This window comes from Triturus cristatus, chromosome 6 (assembly GCF_964204655.1).
Source record: "Triturus cristatus chromosome 6, aTriCri1.1, whole genome shotgun sequence".
Lineage (NCBI taxonomy): Eukaryota > Metazoa > Chordata > Amphibia > Caudata > Salamandridae > Triturus > Triturus cristatus.
The window spans coordinates 562,784,463-562,809,305 of NC_140589.1; the positions used below are offsets into that span (position 1 = coordinate 562,784,463).

Sequence of the window (24,843 nt, forward strand, 5' to 3'; positions counted from 1 at the left end):
TCGTATATAATTGATGCGAACAGCGTTCCGCTTGCTTGAATCCCTGGAGTGGGGGATAGGGTAATACCAAACATGGAATGAAGAGCAGCTTTGATTTACGAGGCACATCTGGGAGAGGGTCTGACACTTCAGGGGATCTCTAAAACAATTTTAGAACTAAAAGAGATGTACTGGTGGCCAGGAATGAATACACTGATTCACACTTTTATCAATGAATGCATAGACTGCAATAGAGATCGCAGTACAGAACGCCACCAAATACCTGACTATAACATAGCCAGCCCAGTTCAGACAGCATTAGACTATCTATGTGCAGGCATCCTCTAGGAAAAATGCAATCCCACAAACACTAAATCAAAGTTCCTATGGATGTGGCCTCAGCACTCGGCTGACGCTCGAACTGTTATAAGAGATTTGCGAGTCTTTATCGGCAAATACGCAATTGGCACACTACATTCTGACCAGGGTCCTGCGTTTAGCTCTCGAGCTTACAAAGAAGCCATGGCCAGTTTGGGCGTAGCATTGCGGTATTCTGCTCCATTCCATCCTGAGGTAATTCTGTTGTGGAAAGAAAAAACCGGGACATAAAGCAGTCTATAACAGCTAGGGTATTGGGTTCAGGTGATGGGTGGGTCAAACACCTTTATGGGGTCCAACGTGCACTTAACTTGCCAAGAAGTTCTCTAGGGAGAGTCACTTCATACGAAGTTCTATTTGGAACTAGAAAGTTGGTACTGGACCTTGATATGCGAGGCACAGTGATGGAAAAAATAAGAAATTTTATATCAAAGATAGTTTGGCTGTTTTACAGGACTTAAATGAACTGAGGACTAAACGGAGCAACGTGCTCCTGAAGCCAACCATCACTGAGGAGAAACCGGCAGTCCCAGCAAGGCCTGTCTGGATCCCAAAGCTTGGTGATCTAGTCAGAGAAAAGATCGCAGATAAGAAGGAATTTGGACCTTCATACAGACAACCAGTACCTGTCCTAGCAATCCACGGATCAAGAACAGTACTTTTGCGGTCCCTTGCTGGTAAAAAGGAGAAAAGATTTGTGTCCATCGATCTCACATCAACCACATAGTGTGGTTTAATGAGGAAGTGCCATCTTTCTTGCATGGTATGCCCCCGCTTTTTGCTGAATTGCTGAATGTACTTTGACTGAGTGTGCCCTGGACTCCCGCCAATCAGGTTCCCAGGGCCTATGTTCCTAACCTAAAACCCAAATTGGGCAACCCTGGCCACATGTCAGCCCCTGGTAAATGGTACCCTAGGTACCCAGGTCCTTGTGACCAGGGAAGGCCTCTAAGGGCTGCAACACTTATTGTGCCACCCTTAGAGGTCCTGTACCCTGACACAAACACACTGCCCTTGCAGGCTGAGTGCCTGGGTACAAGACAAAACCGAGAGTCGACATGGCACACATCCCTGTGTGTCATGCCCACAACCTACACTGCCCTGGCATACATGAGCCACCCCTCTAGCTGGGTGCCCTATGCCAGTGGTGTGGGCACAGGAGCATGAGCCCTGTGCCCCTACGGTACCTAGGTCCATTCCTGGGCACTGTCAGTGCAGTTCTGCCATTTAAGAGTATATGGTGCTGGGAGCTAGTCAAACACGAACTCCACAGCACCATGATGGCAACACTGAAGTCTGAAGTTTGGTATCAAACTTCTCAGCACATTAAACCCGCACTGATGCCAGTTTGGGATTTAATGTACAATGCACTTCAGAGGGCATCTTAGAGATGCCCCCTGAAACCTAACCTACAGTCCACGTCTTGTCTGAGAGGCTGCTTAGGCTGCCACACAGCAGACATGTTGCTGTACCCCTGGGTGGAGAGCCCCCACTCTCCTGGGCCTGCAACAATGCACATCCTGGGCGAGGTGCTAGGTCCCTTCCCCCAGGATGGGCATGGGGAAGCTTCAAAGGCATGCTGCCTTTGTGAGCTTCTCCAGGCCGCTTGCTGTACTCAGCAACTGGCCCCCACCGGTTCTGACCCCCACTCTGGCGGGAAGACTGGCCGGAAACTCCAAGTGAGGACAGGGAATGTGCCAGCCCTGCGGCGAGGTGAAGCACATCTCCTGGCCTTCACCATCTTGAAGATGGGGAGCCCTACCCAATCAGGACTAGGCCACTGCCCCTCCCACAGGAGAGTGGCAGGATAGGGGGTGTACCCACCCCCCGGACAGGGACCCAGTGGTTCCTGCCGTTTACCTACCTGGAACGCCCCTAAATTTAGTATTTAGGGGCACCCTGAACCTTCCTTCCTTAGATTCCAGATTCTAAAACAGCAAATAAGATCAAGAAGAAAGAAGACCTGCCGTGCAGCTGCTAAGAAGAGGAAGACACCAACTGCTTTGTCCCCAGTTTTACAGATGACCTGTGCACAGATGATATCAACAGTTTGAGTTACAGCACAGAATTAGCAAGTGATCAACTGGTTCCAGCGAATTCAACAAATCCTGATGCAATTCTACCCATTGACAGAACTGCCTCTGGCTATTTCATGAACTTTGATACGTTTTCTGAGGATCCCAGCAAACCTGAAACTACGCCAGCACAAAGAACTTTCAAAGAACAAGCAACAGACTTTTTTCATCTCCTGAAAAAGACTTATCTGGTTTCACCATGGATTGAACTATGGATTGTTTTGGGAATATTCTTCTTTCTACTGGTTAGCTCTGGTATTAACTCTGGGTATGCTGATAAATGGAAGATATATTCAAATGGACACAGCAAGTAAAAGAGTGAACTTACTTCTCCAGCCACACAAATCATCCCATCGTGAAGCGAGAGACTTGTCAGCAGTGAATATCACAGCCGTTCCTATACATGATGGTATAGTTTGGGACCAAACTCAATATGACATTTTTGGCCAGTCGGAGCTTTTGAAGATTCACCATTTATTTAAGATTTCATTAAGTGACTTTATTACCTCTAGTACCTTTTCTGATGATTGGGACATCGAGACTGTTAATAACATGATGTCAGATCTAGAGATGTCTACAGTATTCACAAATCATGAATATTTAGAGGGTTCATCGGACTATGAACAAACATATTGTTATAACCACTATGGTCATCATTTCTTGCATAAATCTGCAACGCCTAGAAATGTATTTATGTATAACCAATGGTATCCTTGTCCTACACCTCCAAAGGGTAGCTCAAAAACTTTTGCAATGAAGTTTCCATATTTTTCAGGCTACAATTTGTCTAATCTGGCCACGTTTTACTTTAAAAATGTGAACAAGACGGGAACAAAAATATGTTAACCAATAAGAAACAGATTTATTCTGCAGCCTTTATTGCCCAACTGTCTAGACAAGGTTTCGAATTTTGGAAAGACAACATTGAGACAAACACTGTCTGGGGTACAAAAGATTGTCAAGTACAGGGGGTAGAAGCTTTATTTAGGGCCTGTATCATCCCTGAGCAAATTATGTTTTTGAATGACTGTCCAGCAAACGTCTTGCCTTGGATTAGCCAAGATCAAAGACATGAACACACCGACCATACGTATACCTGCAAGCAATAGCACTACATGGGGGGAGGTCGACGTTCATAATATTTTGCATCACAACAGATCAAATCCAGGATGGAAAAAATGGTTGCTCTGGCCCACAGACACAAACAACTGTCAAGATCGATTCCTGAATAAAACACAGGGTTTCACTATCAATAGGCCAGACCCACTCTATGTTCAAAGACCGCATCCAGGGGTAGTAACAACATACAGTGAGTGTAGGGAAACTCTGCCTTGACTGGCTACAGAAAGCTACACTGAAGGATGTTAAACAACACTTAACTTTACTTCAAGAAGGCGCAGACCTTAGGGAATTCTTGCTAGGACCAAGAAAACCGCCTCAAAAACGTTTCATATATGCCGGTATCTACGCTGCTTATAATGAAGCATGGAAGGTTACCCAAGCAGAGACTGCAGAACGAATACGAGAAATTAATCTTATTAATTTAGAGAAAACTCTCTGTAGTAGACAATGGGTTAACGACTGTCGTCCAGATTATATTCATTGGACAGCATTGTGTCTTCTCTCATAGACATCATGGAACAAGACTTGGTCATGTTGCAACATGGTCAGTCTCAACTACGTTCTATCATGCTATTAGGCGGGATGCTACAAAACTACGTCACTGTTTTCAGAATTCAATCTCACTGATAAACAGATCAGACTGGCACAAAGGGGATCAGACTACACTATGCTGAGCATTGAAAAACTGGTAAAGTTACCATTCACGGTGGTAGAAAAACCAGCTACTGAGTGGATCATGCATGGTAAAATAACTCTGCCTGTTACAACTTTCCATTTTCAATATTGGCTAAAGTTGGCAAATATGAAATGTTGGGTAAAGGCTACATCAAGACATCCTGGGATTTACCTTATGCACATAGATGTTGGAGTGGGGAACGTGAAGTGTTTCTTCGCGGTGAAAACTGTGAACACACACTGAGCGGTTCTCTCCTTTGTCAGGGTATTACCTTACACGGGGACTGTGATGGTTCCAATACAAACTTATCCTGTCACCTGCAAGGTTCACCGCCTGCAGTGATTAATCCAATTATTGGCCAACTTTCTAATGGGAGTTACATTATGTTGAATGATCACAGCTGCTGTGGCATGTTGCCCGGTATTCCATATCTAGTTTCAGTTACATCCAGGGTCACTTGCTGTATACAAGTCTTATTTCCACAAATAGATACAGTCAGGGAGTCGCCGTTATGCCCTTCACTGAACATCTCTTCTATGCGAATTGATACTCTAAGCAGAATAAAAGCAATTCTTTTACAGAAAACAGTGCCACTGACCTCGGCCAGAGAAACCTATGATCTCCAAGTTGCAAGGACTTCTGCGGAGATGCATACCCTTTTGTATACAAACTGCCCTGTACATTTCTCAGAAATGTTATGTGGTATCTTAAACATGTCTGATACGAGCGGTATTGTACATGTATTTAAGAATGTATGTGCAGGACTGTTGGCACCTTTCCAAGCAGTCCTCGGAATTTTTCCAAACTTCGTGCACTCTGTGTTTGGCGGACTACCGCTCCTTTTAGCACTCGTTGCAGGGATCCCATTTTTGCGCCTACTGCTACGATATGGCAATCCAAATCACCAGCGTCACTCCCAGCACCATAGAGAGAGTTCTCTTGGAGATGAAGTGTCGTGAGCGCATCGTCCAAATTTTGGGTTTACCTCGTTTACGAGAATTAAATACCACATGGTTTGTCATTCAAACCAATCTGGCAAGATTGCATCTTACCTGTTCTAAGCTGCCTGCTCTGCGGTGAAGAATGCGTGCTAGACATCTGTCTAACACTCCCATCAGTCATGCCTACGGATGTCGATACTCTCCTGGACCCAGTAACGGCCCATGCTCTTTGTTGTCCCTAGCGGCTACCAATCCTGATGACGGCATTCATTGAGATCTCACAGATGCAAATTGCTACTGCTGAGGTAAGTGAGGAAATATCAGGCACGCAGGTAACATCCGATTCGAACATTGCTGAAGGCGATAGTTCACATCTATGTGCAGTTAATCTTCTAAACAAGGTATTCCAACTTTCACCCACAACGGTAGACGGCTTTTTGTCTACAGGATTAGAATATTTCATGTTTTCTCCAGGCCCACAAACTGACTTTTGATTCAGGCACAAGTGTTCCGAAGAGACTCTGAATTTGACCTTCAGTCTTTTCAAACAAGGGACTAACTTTGGAACTTTTTTCCTCTGATTAATGGCATTTTTGGCACAGTAATCTGCTTATAGTAGAACTATTCATAGAGAACAGAATTCTTTGAAAATCTTCCAGGGACATTATGCCACCTTGTCCTAAACAACAATTGATTTATGCAACCTGATATGAAATGGTTTCGGCCCTTTTTCTTCTGTATCAACAAGCCATTTCATTATGTGTATATATTTATGGTTCATTCATTTCGCATTCCAATGTGACCCTACGCTAAGAATGAAACATTGCTTTTATTATGTACAGCACCTTATGCATAGAAATGGTTTTGTAATGCATTTTTAGGACATGTTTTTAAATATGTTTTAGCGTGTTTTATATAATCATGCGATACTCTTTTAGATATGTTTAGGATTTAGTAATGTCGTTCATACGAAACTGGAGTGGGTGTTGTATGTAGATTTAGATTCCGTATACAAGTTTCCCGATTTATGCACTTATATAGATACAATTCATATTGCCCTTATTTAGGCATAGAAAATCCAGCCCTTATTTAGGCATTGTCCATGCTAACCAAATACAGGCATGGTCTCCTACATCCGACAATCCACATCACAACGGGTTCTTGGAAAACCAGACACTTAAGTCTTTAGTAATTTCCCTTGCTTGGATATTGATTTCTCCAAGAACTCATTTAGTATGCATGAACATCTATTCCTTAGGGGTTCATTCACGATGTCCCGACGCCTGACTTTTACATCAATACAGGCATTCTTAAACACCGTCAAGGTATAAATATACGTGCACTTGCCCTGGCAAACCACGGTTCCGGCATGATCCAGCTCGACTGCCTACTTGCGGTTCGCCACGGCAAGTTCGGAAGGAAATCGAGTTCCAGCCTGATGCACTGACCAGACGCTGTCATCCTCTTCGCAGAGAATCCAGCTCCAGTGTTTGACTCCCCTTGCGGAGTGTTAGATATCGAGTCCTGGAAAAGAGATTCCAACCTCGCACATTCTAAGGTATGGAGCAGACTAGAACTTAGAGAAACTTTTGGGAACTCTTGGCAAAACTAAAACTATACCTAGCTATGCTTTAGAAAACAGCACCTTCTTACCTCGTACTACACTTAGGTTAGGTACACTGGGGTAGAAATATTTAGAAGCATCAGATGAGTATTCACCTTTTAGCCTGAGGTTTCCACAGTTTTGAAGACTGTTTTTTTCATTCTCAAATGTAATGTCGATATGTCTTATCCTTGCTTTAATTTACGCCGTCCATGACTGTCAAGTCACCTCTTATCTCATGATTTGGGGTGCCGCTCGCAGGCGTGGACACTGGAGAATTTTATCCTTATCATCTTCTTTTAAAAACGAGGAGTTTTAACAACGACGTCTTCGTGTTGGTGCATTTGGAGCCTGTTTCCTGCTGGGACTGCGAGGTCCAGGGTGCGTTGCTGTGCAATCTGATTGAGCGCACCTGGACACTCTTCCCGGCTCCTCCTATTCCCATTTAAATTTCGCGCCTACTACCGCGTTGCGGGACGCGTTGCGGGGCGTAGTCTGGGGCGAAGCCCGGGCCAAGGGCGGGCCCGTCTCAGCCCGTCCGAGAACGGCAGAGAACGGAACGGGACCTCCCCCTAACAACTGCAGAGCAAGCCTTCGAGGGTAAGCCCAAGTATTTAGTGTGTGAACTGAGTTTTTCAACTACATTAAGCAATGGATAAATTCGCCAAAAAAGATGGACCATGTAAGCAATCGCCTGGGGGAGCTTTATTGGGAACCTTAGATAACTTCCTAGTGCGAGTACAAACAGTGCTTGCTAAGGACATAGAACTAACTGAAAAAAGATTATCTTTAGATATCCTTTGTGACAAGAGGTCTTCGCTGGGAAACTTGGCCAATATAAGATCACCACCGTGCTGCCAGTCTGTTATGTCGAGCTCTCAGGGTTCAATAATTTCTCTGTTGGAGGAGTGCCCTGGCGAAACAACGACATGTTCCCCTAAAAAAGTAGGTGCAACGGCAGCCATCTTGGAAGTTGAAAAAATGACCTCAATCCCTATACCTTTACCAAGCATAAAGACCCGCTCGGCTAGTAAAGGGAAAATGGTCCCCGTTCATCATCAACAACTAGCCCAAACCCTGAAAAAAAAGCGGAGGGGAAATCAACAGTCTGCAGCTGGGAAAAACGCCAAACCTGATACCAGTTCTGTTTTAAGGAAGGACACTGTTCCAGGCCCCAAACCCACATCTGTTGAGGAGAGGACTAACACATCATCATCACTGGGGATACAGCCCATGGGAACTATAGACGTAACGTTCTGGGACAAACTGGAAAGTATTGTTAAGAACTTATGTGGCCCAATTTACGAAAGATTAGGCTCCATCGAAAGTAGGCTTGTATGTATGGAGCTCTCACTTGCCTCGGCTCAGTCACGGGGGGGTAGAGAGGGCGTGGGCCCACAAAAGGAATGTTCTCGTGGGGAGGCCAATGCCCCGCGAGTAAATCCACCTCTAACAAATCAACAAGTTGTTTGGTGAAAGATAACCCCCCTACTTTGAAGGTGCCCCAAATAACTCCTATTATTGATAATCAACCAAGTGCTGTACACCCTCCCCAACGTGTTGTAGCAAATAGCCCTGGGATAGGTAGGGCTAGAAATGTTAAGCAATTATCGCCTGTAAAACCTTAAGTGCAGGCTTCACCAGGCTTAATTGATATCCATCTACCCCCCGAAGCAGCCCCCTATGTGGTGGTCCTAACAGGGGTCCCACCATTGGCTAATGGAGCAAGGGAATCCTATAGGGACCTAAAGAATAAATGCACATTTTGGCTTAATGCCAAGCGTCCACTGCCGGCCCATATGCGTGCGGAAATTCTGTACGCTAGAAGAGTAAATTGGGTTGGCAGGAGACCTAAGATGATAAAGGGGGATTGCATTATTATTAACTTTAGGGATAGGCTTTGTGTGGATGATATCTGCTCTTGGCCCCAGGGTGACTCTACTACCTTAATAAGCACAATGCCACTCCAATACTTTTATGCTCATCCATTTCGACCACTAGGAGGGGTAACACATGCGGGACCCCAGACAAATGATTGTTCTTTGGGGGACATTAGGTCCGTCAACAGATTTGATGTGTTATCTGGGCTGGCAGACTGTGATTGACTGAAAGATGGTAGAGGGTGTTCTAACCATGAAAATCCATCCGTAGCTCGAGAAATACAGGAGTGTATTATAAATAGTAATAGAGGTGAATTGGAGCCTTCTGCTCTAATAAAAATTGCTGGGGCTGGTGAGCGTGGTCCACAAGTTGTGCCACAGAAGGAAACGCTAAGTAATGCGGGTAATCTTTCTAGGTTTGTTGCAGTTGCTCCCCCTATGTCAAATACAAGAAGTGGTGGCGGGGGTACCAATACCACAGGTCATATTATGTTTCTATCCTGGAATGTGGCGGGTGTGGGATCCAAACTATCTTCTCCCCTCTGGTCAGATTTTATTAACAAGCATGACATTTGTCTCCTCCAGGAGACATGGTCATTAGAGCCAGTGTTCATGCAGGGGTACCTGAATTTTTTTATCCCAGCTGTAAAAAGGGCCAAGGGCCGGCCAGTAGGTGGATTGATTATATGGGTCAAGCAAAGTTTGGAATGTAACATACTACCTGTTTTAACACAAAACAATGACATTCTGGGAATCAGATTGAACATTCTGTCGAATTTTAAAATTGTCATTTATAATGTATATGCAAGAGGCTTACCAGGAGGGAAGCGATCGGAGGTAGTTTTAGCACTAAACAACCTTGTCGAAAATTGTGCCACTGACGTGCACCCATTAGTTGCGGGAGATTTTAATATGACTTTTGAGCCATTGGGGTCACACGATATGCTCCTAACAGAGTAGGAAGATCTCAGATGGGGTGTCCCGCAGCTTGAGATTAAGTCAATCAGCAAATGGACAGAGGCGGCCCTGTATCTGAAAGGGTTCTGCCTGGGCAACCAACTGAGGGCAGCTAATGGCAGAACCACATCAGATAGGACATGTAGTAAAACTTATGACAATGGAACCAGGGGAAGTAATATAGATTACATCCTGGTCCACCTGAAAATGTGGCATACTCTAGTGGATATGGGGGTTACGCCACGGATTGAAAGTGACCATAATCCACTAGTTGCCACCTTCGACTGGGGTTTGGGAGATAGAAGGGATCGAGCCTCTGAAATGGCTTGCCAGACCGTTGTTTTAACAAATGATGAACGTCACCTTAAGTGGCACAAAGTCGTAGAGCAACCCGAACTCTTAGCTAGAATTGAGACCAGTGTTGCAGATGCATTGACATCAATCACGGCAGGAGGATTTAAAAGCCAACCTCCAGCTGTCATGGAGGAAATACATGAAACATTATTTACCAACCTAAAATCTTGTTTCTGTAGGCCTTCCTCAGGAAAAAAAATCTCTAGAAATAAACAGGAGAAATGGTACAACGCCTCCTGTAAACTAGCTCGTAGAGATCTGGGAGTTGCCCTGTAATTAAGAGATTCAAGCAAGATTAAAAAAACTCGCAAGTCCTATAGGAAGGCCCAATGGGAAGCAAAAAAGGATTGGGAAGAAAGTGAGTGGCAAGAGCTGAAAATAGCATGCTTGGATAAAAACCAGAAAAAGTTTTGGGACATATTTAAATGGAAGAGGGGCGAAATCACTGATAGCCCCCACAATCATGTCCCCCAGAACTCTTGGGTTGAATTTTTTAAACCACAATATGCTAAAGGTGCTGATGAGATTAGTATGTTTTATCAGGAGAGGGGGTTTTACAATAACCTTGTTTTTAATGTTGAGGAGGTTGACTCTGCGCTTGACACGGTAACTCAGGGACGTGCACCCGGCATGGACTGTATCCCAGCCGATGTATTTTTGAATGATAGACGAAGATGGCGCTTATACATCACTTGTTTAGCCAATGCTATAGCCCAGGGAATGCCTATCCCCCAATCCTGGAAAGGCGCGGAAATTGTCCCGATATACAAAAAAGGGGATAAAGCGCTGGCCAGTAATTACAGGCCAATCAGTTTGATTGATGCCATGCAAAAAATCTTTGGTAGGCTGGTCTTGGGCAGAATCCAGACCTGGATGGAGGATAACAATATCTTAAGTCCACTCCAGGCTGGATTCCGTCCAAAAACCAGCACTATAGATCAGGTGTTTAGGTTTATTGTCCTCTATTGGAAGACTGTGGTCATAGGTAAAGGGGTATTGTACGCAGTGTTTGTTGACCTGCGGGCGGCATTTGATCTAGTCCCGCGCAGCAGACTATGGCAAGTACTGGAGGAGCTGGGCATGGCACCGGAGTTGTTGGCACTGGTCGTTCGTTTGCATGAGGGCAATTTTGCCCGGGTACGTTGGGGACAGCAGGGGGAGGTAACGGAGCCTTTCCCAGTTGATCGCGGAGTACGGCAGGGTTGTGTCTTGGCACCGACCCTGTTCTCACTCTTCGTGAACGGGGTGGCCGAGTTCCTCTCTCAGGTACCCTCGGATGCCCCGGCTATGGCAGGTAATCGCATCCCAGTCCTCATGTTCGCGGACGACAACCTTGCTGATTTCCAAAACTCCGAGTGGCTTGCAGCTTACCCTCCGGCGCTTCGAGGAGTTCTGTTTGCTACGTGGACTGGAAATAAATGTCGCCAAGACCAAGTTTATGGTCCTTAATGGCCCTAACCCGTGTAGGTCTTACAAACCCTTTAATGGCGCAATCCTTATGAACGACATACCCTTGGAGCAGGTTGATGCATTCACTTATTTGGGAGTCACCCTGCAGAAGAATATGCGATGGAATAGTCATTTGGACTTGTCTAAACTAAAGTTCCAACAGCAGACAGGCTTCCTTCTGAAAAGATATAAAGCTTCGCGGACACAACCTATTTGCCCCCTCCTCGAGATTTACTCAATGAAGGTTCGTAGTTCGTCCCTATATGGTTCTGAGCTATGGGGGTACGGTAATAACCCACAACGACTGAATATTATGGAGAGTGAGTTCATTCGGAAAGTCGTTGGTGTGCCGCAAAGTACTCCCTTATTACCCTTATTCTGGGACCTGGGTCTGAAAACTTTACAAGACACAGCTAATCTGCGGCCTTTGCTGTATTGGCGTAGGGTATGGTCAACCGAGGAGCTTAAGCACTATGCTATGGGCCTAAAGGAAATTATGGAAATAGACCCTTTTCATAAGATAGAGTGGCTGAGGTCTATAAAATCATTACTTTATAGACTGGGATGGAATAACCTATGGGATGATCCCCAAAATGCGATGTTCCCCTCAAAAGAAACACTCATGGCTAAGTATTGGGAACTAATTGGCTTAGAATCATCAGCCAAGGGGAGTACTTCCCCTCTAACAGCCAGATATCTAGAAATTAAGGCCTACCCCAGACAGGAGCTATTCTGGGGTTTGATCGAAACTCCCATTGATCGAAAACTCTACTTCCAGTTCAGAATAGGTACCCTCTCGATTCGTATCTTTTCATCTAAATGGGTTATAGGGTCTCAGGACAAATGTCCCAAGTGTCTAGATACGATAGAATCTTTGAGCCACTTTGTGTTTTTTTGCCCTCTTTACGTGTCCCCACGCAAAAAATGGGTATTACCTGTTTGCCGACTGTTAGGTTTCCAAAGGCATGAAGAGGCCTTAAGAGTTCTGCGTACAGATCCGAGCCCGGTAATTGCAATACCAATGGCAAAATACATAAAATGGGCCTGGATAATACGGTCCAGACAAATTAATACTAAAAGCGCCCTTTGAATAGGCATCTCTATTCACTTATTTACTCATTGCCTGCTAATAGATTTGTTTAACTGTTCAAATTGCTAGTCTGGGATATTTAGTTGTTTCTATTGTGCATTTTAGATGTGGATAAAATGTCGTTATGCAGAAACGAAATGTTTTTATTTATTTGGATGTATAGGTACCAACATTGCGTTTACAAGGTGATGAATAAGTGTAACTAATGGTGTTTACTCATAGAACTACGTGATTACTATGTCTTGGTGTACCTTGTATTGATTTTATGGTTGATGCCTGATACTTTTATGACTTAATTGTCGAATAAAGTTTTTTGAAATTGAAATTGAGTATTCACCTTTTAGCCTGTGTTATTTATGTATGTATTTTAATTAATATATGTCATAGCTACAAACCATGCTATTGCAGTATTTGATCTTGCTGCTAACTCTGTACATATTGTACTTTGCAGCCTGTCCTACGATTGTAGCAGTTCATATCTCTTGCACGAGAAATAAGACTGTTCAATAAACCCTTTTTATTGAAACAACCGTTTCTCTATTTCTGTGCAACTCTGTAGAAATGAAGCATGCAAGATTGACTGAGTGAAACTGTCATCTATTGTTTCCACAGATTGTTCAGACTCAAAGGGAACCAAAGTTGTCATGTTTATGCGGATGTCAGAAACGAATCCCTTCTTGTGTATTCGAGAAGTTTCTAGTGACCTCTGAGTTAGCTGGCACACACAAGTAATTAAGTTTAATGTACTCGACATACTGACTTCAGTCCTATGTCAAATCTATAGCGTATTATTCCAATGTGCAGAGCCTATCAGGGATATAGGAACTACACTATTGTTTTCTATGGTCCGTTATGCTGCACTGCTGTCCCGCTTGCCCTGTGCAGTGTATTGTGCTGCTGCAACCCCTAACGCCTGCCCTGTAAGGTCAGTTGGTGCCTCTGTCCATCTCCCTTCTGGCCCCCGGTTATTTTAGTCCATGTTCCTACTCCATTCCTCCTGCCCTCCGTGATCGAATGGACCATACTTCCCAACATTTTGAACTTGGTAATAGGGAGATTGAGAAAACAAAAAGCTGGAGAATTGATTTGCCCCATTGACTTACATTGAAAAAGGAGATTTTAGGCAGGAGACAGATAAAATAAAGCCCTTTTGGGCTTAAAAACATCAGAAATCTTCTGCCTGAACTTGGTCTGCTGGCATGTGTGGTTGTACTGCAGCTGCCTGTTCCTTCTGCCCTCAATGGTCTGTTATATTTTCTCAGCCTCTCTTGTCGGTCATGCATGGTTGGTTTGCTGCCCCGGACCACTTTTCCTCTGCCCTCCATGGTCCGGTGTGCTGGCACTGCCCCTCCCGCCTGCCCAGCATAGTCGGCGTGTTGCCTCCGCACCCTCCTTGCTGCCGTCAATTATCCGAGTCCTTGCCCCTGACCTCTGTGTCCCCTCAGTATTGAAATTAACTAACAATCTATATTTATTACAAAAGTGCAGGGATGACTTCATCTTGATGTAATCAAAATTGTAATACCTAAAGCATTTCCTTCAGAAATTATAAAAATGAGGGTCTTATTCTCATATAAATTATTGTATTGTTAGAACTCTAAATAACTCTAAATAACTAAAATGGGGACATGTTTTCTGAATTCTAAAATAGTGTCAAAGCACTTTAAAATAATTTGCTATCTTAGTTTTTTAAATCCGGTTGATCACTTGATTATTTGTTACACAGAGGGTGTGGCGTTATGGCGTGAGATTTAGACTCTACAGATGGGGAACAGGTTTAAGTTTCGGCATCAGCTTGACATCCTGTGAGTCTGGGCAAATCACTTAATCTCCCCATGCCTAAAACCAAAATTAATGTGTCCTTATGCAATGTAACTGATGCTCGTGTGAAGCACTCCAATGCCTTCGGGACAAGTCTGCGCTATATGGAATTGCAAAAAAATATAAAAGTTTAGTGTTTTGCACACTTCTGTCATTGGGCTATACGTGTGCCACATTTGGGTGATGTTTGTGCTACATTTTGACTTTTGTTTCCTCTCTGGTGGCCATCTTGGGACATATATTTGATATGAAGCTCCCTAATTTCCATATTTACTGCCGTATCCTCAGTAGAAGATGCTTTCCATTTTCCACTTCAATTCTATTAGCACTCTAGTTGCTCGTTTGAACACTGTAGTAAAGCTCCTGATCATCAGGAGTTAACTGGCAGTCTACTGCTGGTTTTGAAGGTGCAATGTTTCAGTCTGCATGCAGAATATTTTAATGAAATAAGAGGAAGATATCTGAGAACTCACTTAAAACGTGTCCTTAATGTTTCTTTCCACAGCAATAACCATAATTTCTATGACTAAATGAACACCCTCATTTTGTTCCTTTCTAAATTAAATGCTTTCAAGTTTTACCAGTTTCATTAAAAAAGATGACTTTAGGTCTGCCATACGTTTGTTGATAAGTAAGACTGTTAGCGCTGTAGTTGTTCTTTAGAATACTCTGTGTGGGGCTGCAGTAGAGCACAAGAGAATCAACTGACATGCTGCTTCTGTTGGAAGTAGATGATTTACTGAGAATGTCAGACTTCATTTTCATATACCTGAGAAATATAGTGTAGATTTAGAGAATATGCTCTTGTTTTAGCTTCTGTAACAACTTCCATAACCTCTATGGTCTTTCCCAGGGTAAAACCACCTTAGAACACACCACAAACTTCCTAAAATTAGTATAGTCCCATTAATACATGATTTATATTGGAACTAAAATCTGTTATCATCCTTTACACATCCTCCTTTTTGTGACCCTCAAAACCTGCCATTCACTACAATGCATTATAATGGGGTGCTATCCTATATATTGGTCTCAAGATGGCTGCCAACACTTCCTGGTTGAAGTGTTGGCAGCCAATCAGATCCCATCATGATCTGTGCTTCGAATCAGCCCAAATATATACAAATTAACATTTAATTTACTGTCTCAAACTACTAAACGGATGTACACCAAATAACAGAAAGAACTCTTTCTGGAGCATGAGCTACCTTTCTGCCAAATTTGGTGTAATACCATCTGGCGGTAGTGTCTAAAATCTCTATGGGAATTAACATGGGAATCGCGCACTTTTTTTTTTTTTCTTACCTCCCCACTGTTACCCCCCCCCCCCCCCCCCATTTTTCTCAGCCCCTGCTTGACAGATCACCCGGAAATGTTTCAAGCACAGCTAAAATCAGCGGGGCGCTTTTTTTTAAGGAACATTTGGTGAAGCTTCATCAAATGGGACCAAAGATACTGGCAAGTAAAAAAATCGTTTTTCCTATGCAAACATGGTACTAACGAGTGAGTGTGTTTTTTTTTTTTTTTCCTCCTACTGGTGGCTGGCAGTAGGTAGTTATAGTTAAGGCGGAGTTTCTATCAAAAAGGTGATTTTCAGTTGCCTTTATCGTCGGTTGATGAATCTACATACATTTTTCCCAAAACATTTGCCTGGTACTTCAGTCTGGAAAGTTTCACGGTTGTTCCCCAAGCGGAGGCCAAGGGGAAAAAAGAAGGGGGGGGGGGAGCGTCAAAATCAAGTTTTTTTTTATAATCTGAGGGGGGTCCACGTGGCTCTCGCCCTCCTGGGCCGTTCTCGCCCTGGGGACCGCTGCCTCTCAGGGGAAGGCCCTCATACAAGAAAGGAGGGGTGCTGCACTGCCCCCCCTCTTGGAGCCAATAATGTCACTCGGGACCGCCCCTCCCCCCCCCCCCCCCCCCCCCCCCCATCCTGCAGGGCCTGCTCCTGCTAGAATCACCTCGGACATATGTTTGCTGTGGCTTGGCAGGAGCTTTACTGCTCCCGCTAAGCCACAGCAATCTATCCACTACCAGCGAGCGGAGCAAAATTACTTTCAGATAGAGGGAGCTTTCTTTCCATGTGCTCCCTATGTCTGAAAGCAATGCCAGCTCCCGCAGGAGACGAGGGCCAGCAGGGTCCGCGAGGTCCTTCATTCTCCCCCACGAACCAGTGGAGATGTGGCTTGGCCCTGGGTTTGAAATCAGCCCGGGGAGGGGCGGGCTCTTCGTGGCCACCCCTCTAAGAAAAAAAAAACCCAGCCATGCAACTCACCGGAGGCCCCACCCTTTTTCACCACCACTCTGCAAACACGCCTCCTGGTGCTCCACTGGTTGGCGAATAAAGTCCCCTTGGATTCTGATGGTCTTTGGGGGGCAAACTACCCCTCCAGTAAGTCCCAAATAGCAGGATTGCTGAGAGGTCATCGGAGACCTCACCCTCTCCACCACTCTGCAAACGCGACTACTAGTTAAACTATCGAAATTCACTTAAAAAGCCAAAGGTTACAGGGACGATATAGTTCGAAATAGAATTAAAAAAAACCTTAGAAATTCACGGGAAAAAAAACCCAAAGGTTAAAGTGGTTATAGTTAGTCTCAGATTTCAATTGTACAAAACCATAGAAATTCAGCAATTATAGTTACCTGAGCTAAGTAGAACTGACGCCCTCGCAAAGCGCTGCTCAAGACCTCTCATATTACATCACTTATGACATGGTCAATGACATCACTGATGACATCATCCACAGAACCACTCACAGACCAATACCTCTTGTACGCCTACTCGCAGACCCATTACCAGACCAATACCAGTACTCACACACTCACCTACTCCTCCATAGAGCCACTCACATACCCACTCACTCGTACAGCCACTCATAACCACTCTGCCATACAGCCACTCTTACATCTAGTCATTCACCCGTACAGCCAGTCACGCAGTCACCTATACAGCTACTCGCACCCCCACTTGTACAGCTACTTCCACTTATTTACCTACAGTCACTCACACAACTAGTCACCCATACAGCCTCTAAACACAACCACTTACTCACCCATGCAAGCACTCACACAACTACTTCCATACCCATTTACACATCCATACAAGCACTCGCACATCCGCTCACTCACCAATACAGCCATCCACACAGACACTCACTCTCCAATACAGTCACTCACACATCAACTCACTTAACCAAACACTCACTCAAACAAACACTCACTCAAACAGCCACTCACTCATACGGCCATGTGCAAACCCAGTCGCTCACAAAGCCATTCAGACACCCACTCACTCACCCGTACTCTCACTACACACCCACTTACCACTCATACCGTCACTCACTCAGCCATGCAGCCACTGACATACCCACTCACTCAGCCTTGCACCCACTGACACACCCATAAATCCACTAACACACATACTCACAAAGATGCATTGTCTGTTACTCACATAATATATGCTAGAAGTAGTATCACTCAGTAGTAGTGCGCTTAGTGTACTAATTAAACTTTTGTAGTAGGTTAGTATGTTGAACGATCATAAACTATTAGGAAATACTTATTCACTAGATGTCATCAGTGAGGTCCTAAGCAGTACATTGCGGGTGTGTAAGTTATAGTTAGGTAAATAACTGCTGAAATTCTATGGTTTTGTACAAGTGAAAACATTTTGAAAGCAGATCCCATCATTGGTAGGGAGATACCTAAAGCTCCACTCATTACATTCAGAAGAGCGAGGACTCTACGGGACGATCTAGTCCAGAGTCATTGTAACAAAATGAGCACTACACCACCCTTTGGGAAGATTACAGGCTTTTTTCCATGTACGAAATGCAGAGCATGTAAAAACAGTCGGAAGGTCATTAATTACAGCATACCTGGTCTTGATCACCCCAGAAAGATCAACAAATTATTGAATTGCAATACCTGCTTCACGGTGTATTGTTTGGTGTGCCCGTGTGGCTTGCGCTACATAGGCAGCACCATACACCCCACTAAGATCCGTATTCTTGAACACTTGAGGGCCATAAATAACAAGGATGTAAATTACCCGGTGGCAAGACACTTTGAAAAATTTCATCAAAGTAATAGGGACTTGCTTAGTTTCTTTTGCATAGATCATGTACCATCTAGTGTTAGAGGGGGTGATAGACAACTTCAATTGAGAAGATTAGAATCAAGACACATAATAGACAATCAGACCAGGATGCCTTTTGGTTTAAACAGTGGAGAAGAAATGTCCGTTCACCTGTAACAGTAAGAATCTGTTTTGAATTTAGGATGCAGCACTGAAGTTTTTGGGCAGCAATACAACCCATCCAGGGTGTAATTGTTTTACATGTATTATTTTGTTTCTATTGTTCAAGAAAGCCCATTCAGGGCGGGATGTTGCAATTTGTAAACAATAAGAAACGTTAAGTTTATGGCAGATTTTGCACGTTTAATAATGGCTGCCACTCCGGGACTGACGGAAGTCCTATGTTCATTGTAATGACACATGAAATGTATTTCTGTTTACCGAACGCGCGCGGCGATCACAATTGACGAAGGCGGCAGCCGAAACGCGTTTTGTCGTGAGGCTTGTCTTTCAATAAACTAAAGACACTGTTCCCGTGAGTGCTGGTATTTTATTTAGAGTACCACGAGCCTGATTATACACGCGGTGTCCGTCACCGCTATGAGAGCACCCGATCGAGAGTGAAGAGAAAAAGACGGAGTTCTGAGCGTGATATATATATATATATATATATATATATATATCACAGTCACCCTTCGATGTAATCGGCACTTCTGTGCATTTCACTCCAGTTTATTATTATATGAGTGATGCAATCATCAATGTGTTTCGGCTGCCAGGCGAAGCCTTGTTCACGATGACGAGTGCCATTTTTCCAAAACTTAAATACATTCAAGCTTTGTTTAAACTGAACATAGAGAGAGGACAAATGCTGAGGTATCTCCATAAACTCTATCTGGTCAACATCAGCGCCATTTTAAAGCATGTAAAATCATTGCTATTTATGCTTAATTTGATATCACAAAGACAATAATTATTGTTTTCTATATCGAAACGTGCATTATTGGGAAAGTTCCTTTTTATACACTATTTTATTATATGCAAAGATCATAGCAAGCATGCCACTTCTTTTTCTTTGGCTAGTGCCCTTGCTAGTGTATATCTAATATCCTCTACAAATTTATCTCTGTGCTGATACTAAAGTGTTGATAGTTTTAAAGTGCTTAGTGTTTTAAGTGCCTTGACCTTATAAAGTGCCTATTGCAATAGACTTTTCTCATACATCTTTTACTAATTCTATTTGAAATTTACCACTAAAGTTCACTTAAACTGCTCCTTGTACCCTATATTTCTGGCATGGCTCAGCTGTAAATATTTATTAGTTTCATTGCTTGGCCATTGCCTGTTAAGGATGCATATGATGTTTAGAGAAATAACTAAAATATGTATTATAAGTGCATAACTAAATTGCTACCTTGTTTTAAAGTGCTATGTACTAATTTTCATGACGACTCCTATTATAATTCATTTATCTTACATTCACTCTCAATGAGGAAAGTTCATCATGGAATGCAATTTTCAATAAAGGCAAGTAAAAAGTTCTTTATCCATATTAAAATCATTTGGTTTTTGCAATCTAGCTCCAAGATGAAGAAATTTTCCTTAATTCTTTCTCTGTCCCTCCCTCTTCTCCTTTTGGGTACCTGTGCTATACAGCTAATCTCCTGACGGAGGTGCTTCAGCCTGCGGCAACCTCCTCTGAACCCCTTCTGCTCTTCAACCCAGCCCTCACTAACTTCCTTCTGGGCACCTGGTCCAAGCCCAGCACAGGGGCTCCTGTGGAAAGGACGATTGCCTGCCACCGTTGTCTGGCTCCTGGCAACAGTTTTTCTCACCGAACACCCTTCTCCTGAGAGCTTGGCGGACCAAGCTTCTCACAAAGGCGCATTTCCTTCTGCTCCCCCAGACAGGGAATCTAATAAGCTGGATCATCTTGGAAAGCGCATGTTCTTACTCCAGCTTGGTACTGCGGTCCGTGAATACCGCGTGCCTCTTTAGCTGATACTCCTACTATGTGGGATACGGTCACGCAAGTTTTAACTCAGTTCCCGGAGGAGGGTCGGACCTTTCTCTCCCAAGCAGTGGCAGATGGCAGAGACGCAGCTAAATTCACGATTTGATGTAGACTAGATACCACCGACTCAGTCGGAATGATTGCCACCTCGGTAGCCCTTAGGTGCTACGCATGGTTGAGGACATCTGGCTTTTCAGTGGATGTCCGGTCAACTTTGCTGGACATGCCCTTCGATGGCAGTCGCCTTTTTGGCGACAAAGCTGACTCGGCGCTGGAGTGCTTTAATGATTCTCCGGCTACGACCAGATCCTTGGGCCTCCATGCGTCTTCCCGTCCACCCCAGTCTGCTTTTCTCCCCTTTCGTGGCTACGAAAGGGGCACCCTGCCACAGTCTAGCCATCGTTTTACGCACGCTGCCCAGCCTCTGCGTGGCCGCAGATGTGGGACCCAGTGGCCTTGCGGGTCTGGGAGCCAGTGGCCAGTCCAGTCCCCCTCCCTCCCCAGAAGCCTCTAAACCCTCCTAGTCAGACCCTTCAGGACCATCTATGACCAGCGGGTAGCAGGATTCGCCATCACCTCCCACACTGGCAATCCATCACGTCGGACAGGTGGGTTTTGCAAATAGTCTGAAGGGGCTACTCCCTCCCCTTTGAGACTGCCCCTCCCTCCATGCCCCCGTCTTCTGATCGTATGTTGAAGGATCATTTAGCGCTCCTCCGCCAGGAAGTTGCTGCTCTCTTGGCCAAGGGATCTATCGAAAGGGTCCCTGTGCCAGAAGTAGGTCATGGTTGCTATTCCCTCTACTTTCTGGTGCCCAAGAAGGACAAAGGCGTGTGTCCTATTGTAGACCTAGGTCCCTCAACCGCGTCCTCCGGAAGGAGAAGTTCAAAATGCTCACGTTGGCTCAGGTCCTGTCTGCCCTCAACCCTGGAGACTGGATGGTGGTGTTGGACTTGCATATTTCCGTCCTGCCAGCCCACAGAAGCTATCTATGGTATACGGTAGGCCACAAGCATTTTCAGTTCACCGTGCTCCCCTTTGGCCTTACCAGTGCCCCTCGGGTGTTCACAAAAGTGATGCCGGTGGTCTCTGCTCATCTGCGTAGATCATGGTTTCCAGTCTTCCCCTATCTCGAGGACTGGCTGTTAAAGACTGGCTCGCCCACGGCTGTTGTCTCCCACCACCAGACTACAGCGGACCTCCTGCATTCGCTGGGTTTACAATCAAAGTGCCGAAGTCACACTTGACGCCCTCTCAGTTGCTCCCTTTCATCGGAGCTGTTCTGGACGCAGTGCAGTTCAGGGCCTATACTCCCATGCAGCGAGTATGGGATATTCGGGCTATGATATTGATGTTTCAGCCTCTATCCCTGATTTCGGTGAGAATGACCCTGAGGCTGCTGGTCCTCATGGCCTTCTGCATCCTGCTGGTGGATCTTGCCAGGTGGCATATGCGGGCTCTGCAGTGGGACCTGAGGTTCCAGTGGGCGCAAAATCCGGGAAATCTTTCAGACTAAGTCCAGATCTCAAAGGGGACTGCACAACAACTGCAGTGGTGGTTAACGAACCAGGATTGGGTCAGAGGCAGATCCCTCTCCCTTCCCCAACTAGAACTAATAGTGGTGACCGATGCATTGCTCCTCTGATTTGGCGGCCATCTGGGAGAGGCGGAGATCAGAGGAGCCTGGTCTCCGGCGGAGTCCGGGCTCCATATCAACCTGTTGGAGCTCCGAGCGATCCGCCTGGCACTGAAGGCATTCCTTCCCTCCCTCAAGGGGAAAGTAGTGCAGGTGTTCACAGATAACACCACCGCCATCTGGTACTGCAACAAACAGTGCGGGGTGGGGTCGTGGACCCTATGTCAAGAGGCTCTTGACCTTTGGACATGACTGGAACATCAGGACATGACCCTGGTGCTTCAACACCTGGAAGGTTCTCTGAATGCCAGCGCTGACAACCTCAGCTGTTGGTGTATGGTAGCTCATGATTGGCATCTTTAGTCGGAGGTGGTGCAAGGTCTCTTTAAGTGGTGGGGAGAGCCTTGGTTAGATCTGTTGGCCACCAAAGAGAACACGCAATCTCAGCAGTTTTGCATGTTGGAGTTTCCAAGGCGGCACTCGCTCGGTGACGATTTTCGTCGTGAGTGGAACTGCGACCTCCTGTATGCATTTCTGCCTGTACCACTTCTGCCCCGAGTGCTGAAGATAAAGCGTGACCGGGCCCAAGTCATTCTTGTGGCTCCGGACTGGGCACAAAGAATCTGGTACCTCAAGCTCCTGTGCATGGCCATCGATCCTCTGATCAGACTGCCCCTTTGGGAGGATCTTCTGTTGCAGCTACAGGGTAAGGTCCTCCACCAGAACCTGTCCAGTCTCTTCCTCCTTCCGTGGAGATTGAGTGGCGACAGTCGACCGCTTTTGACCTTCCGTCTGAAAGTCTGTAACCTCATCTTGGCAGCCAGGCGTCCCTCCACTAAAACGGTATACACCTGTCGCTGGAATAAGTTTATGGCATGGTGCACTGCAAAAACTGTTGATCCCCTCTCCGGCCCTCTTTCTGAGGTTCTTTTGTTCATCCTTTCCTTGGCCCAGAAGGGCTGTGCTCTTTGCCCTCTAAAAGGCTATCTTGTAGCTATTTCTGCTTTCCTTCGGCTGCATATCAGCCCTCCTTGTTCAAGCCCCCTATTGTAAACAGATTATTTAAGGGCCTTATTCCTGTCTTTACTCCATCTGCTTTCATAATGCCCCAGTGGGACCTGAATCTTGTTTTAACTTATTTTAATGTGCTCCTTTTGAGCCTCTTTACAACTGTCCTCTCAGGCTTCTTACTTTGAAAACTGCTTTCCTTGTTGCCATCAGCTCTGCTCACAGGGTGAGTGAGCTTCAGGCTCTGTCCTCTAAACCCCCTTTCTTCTCCGTGCATCCAGACAAAGTGGTGCTTAGGATGAGACCCTCGTTCCTCACTAAAGTGGTTACACCATTTCACATAGGACAAACAATCACTTTGCCCACCTTTTTCCCACCTCCGCACCCTATTGCCCCTGTTTTGTTGTGAAGAAAGAAATCAGACCTTATAGACTATAGTCGGAGTGTTGTGCTTTCCTGTTGGTCCATATTTTTCCCCTAGATATGCCAAATGTCTTTAAAGGGACTACGAAGTAAATCACTTGTGTACCTACAAAAATGCTTTTTCTCACATTACAATCTGCTGCTGGGACCACATCCATTTAATAAGCTTAGAGGAGTACAGTTTAACACATAAATGTGGAGTAGATCTCCCACCATACTCTAGATCCTCACCAGAAAAATCCTATCTCCCGGTCTCGTAGATTGACAAGCTGTAAATTATTTCCTGTAGTCAAACTGGTAATAACTTACATTTTGGTATACATGAGACGGGCTATGAGGCCAAAAGTAATTTTTATCATAATTGTTTCTTCCTCTGTCATTCGTAGGTTCGGTAAACAGAACATTTTGTAGGTTTCTTTTTTTATAGACCGTGATACATCCATCAAAATCCAATTGAAAATACTCTGCCCTGCCAACAAAAGCCTGCTTAGTACTCCATCATAATAGCTCTGCATGGCTTTCTGCCCTCCATAGAGCCTATGTGGTTGGCCATCTTACTGCTGTTATTCTTTAGACATATACATTTTCATTGACCAGAAGCAAACTTAGCAGTCTCTGGTCTTGTCAGGCTTCTTCACACTTTTCCACCTGTGTCTCCAAGCAGTTTTGAGCTCTTGGAGGCTCTCTTTATTTCAATGTAAGCATTTCTCCTTGTTGCATTTATTGTTCCTCTGCTAAAGGCACAATCCTATATTGGCTTCAAAGCCACTCAGTTGTGTAATGTACATTGGGACCACTAGGTTTGCAGTATGCAAGATGCAAACCACTTTTGTAGAATACTATGAAAACTTTTAGCGCCGAGTCCATTATCTCATTGTGTTTGCTTTGTTCACCCTAAGTTGGCAGAGTATGCCCCGACCTGGGTCCCTTGCTCACTTTGACACTGGATTCAAGCTAGCCTGACTGATGAGGGGTGTTACCCCGAAAGCGGTCCCTGGATGCTTGTTTCCGGTTCAGGGAAGACCTGGCTTAGCTGGTCGGGCTAGGCTGTTCCATGAGGCACAGGGGCCAGACCGATTTGCATATAGCTGCGTCTGATCAGAGGTGACGAAGTGAGCTAAAAAACGATGATGGATTCAACATAGATCTGTGGCTGGAGGAGAGTGTCTGAAAGGTTTCAGTGCTCCGTCCATCATCCCCTTGTGAATTCTATAACCGTACAGATGACCAGGGATGAGCTTATAAACAATGACTTGCAAAAATCATTGACCTTTTATTCATAGCATAGTTGTTATGCTTGTGTCTTAATTATATTTGTGTTTGAACAGACATTAGATTTATTTGAGGCACTGTAGGAAA

The 24,843-nt window shown here is 44.9% G+C and overlaps 1 protein-coding gene across 2 annotated transcripts in view; it reads left to right on the top strand.

The window, feature by feature from the left end:
- TTK (TTK protein kinase) overlaps positions 1-24,843 on the top strand; it is a 650,127-nt gene that overhangs the window by 57,674 nt on the left and 567,610 nt on the right. The gene's annotated exons all lie outside the window — the stretch shown is intronic.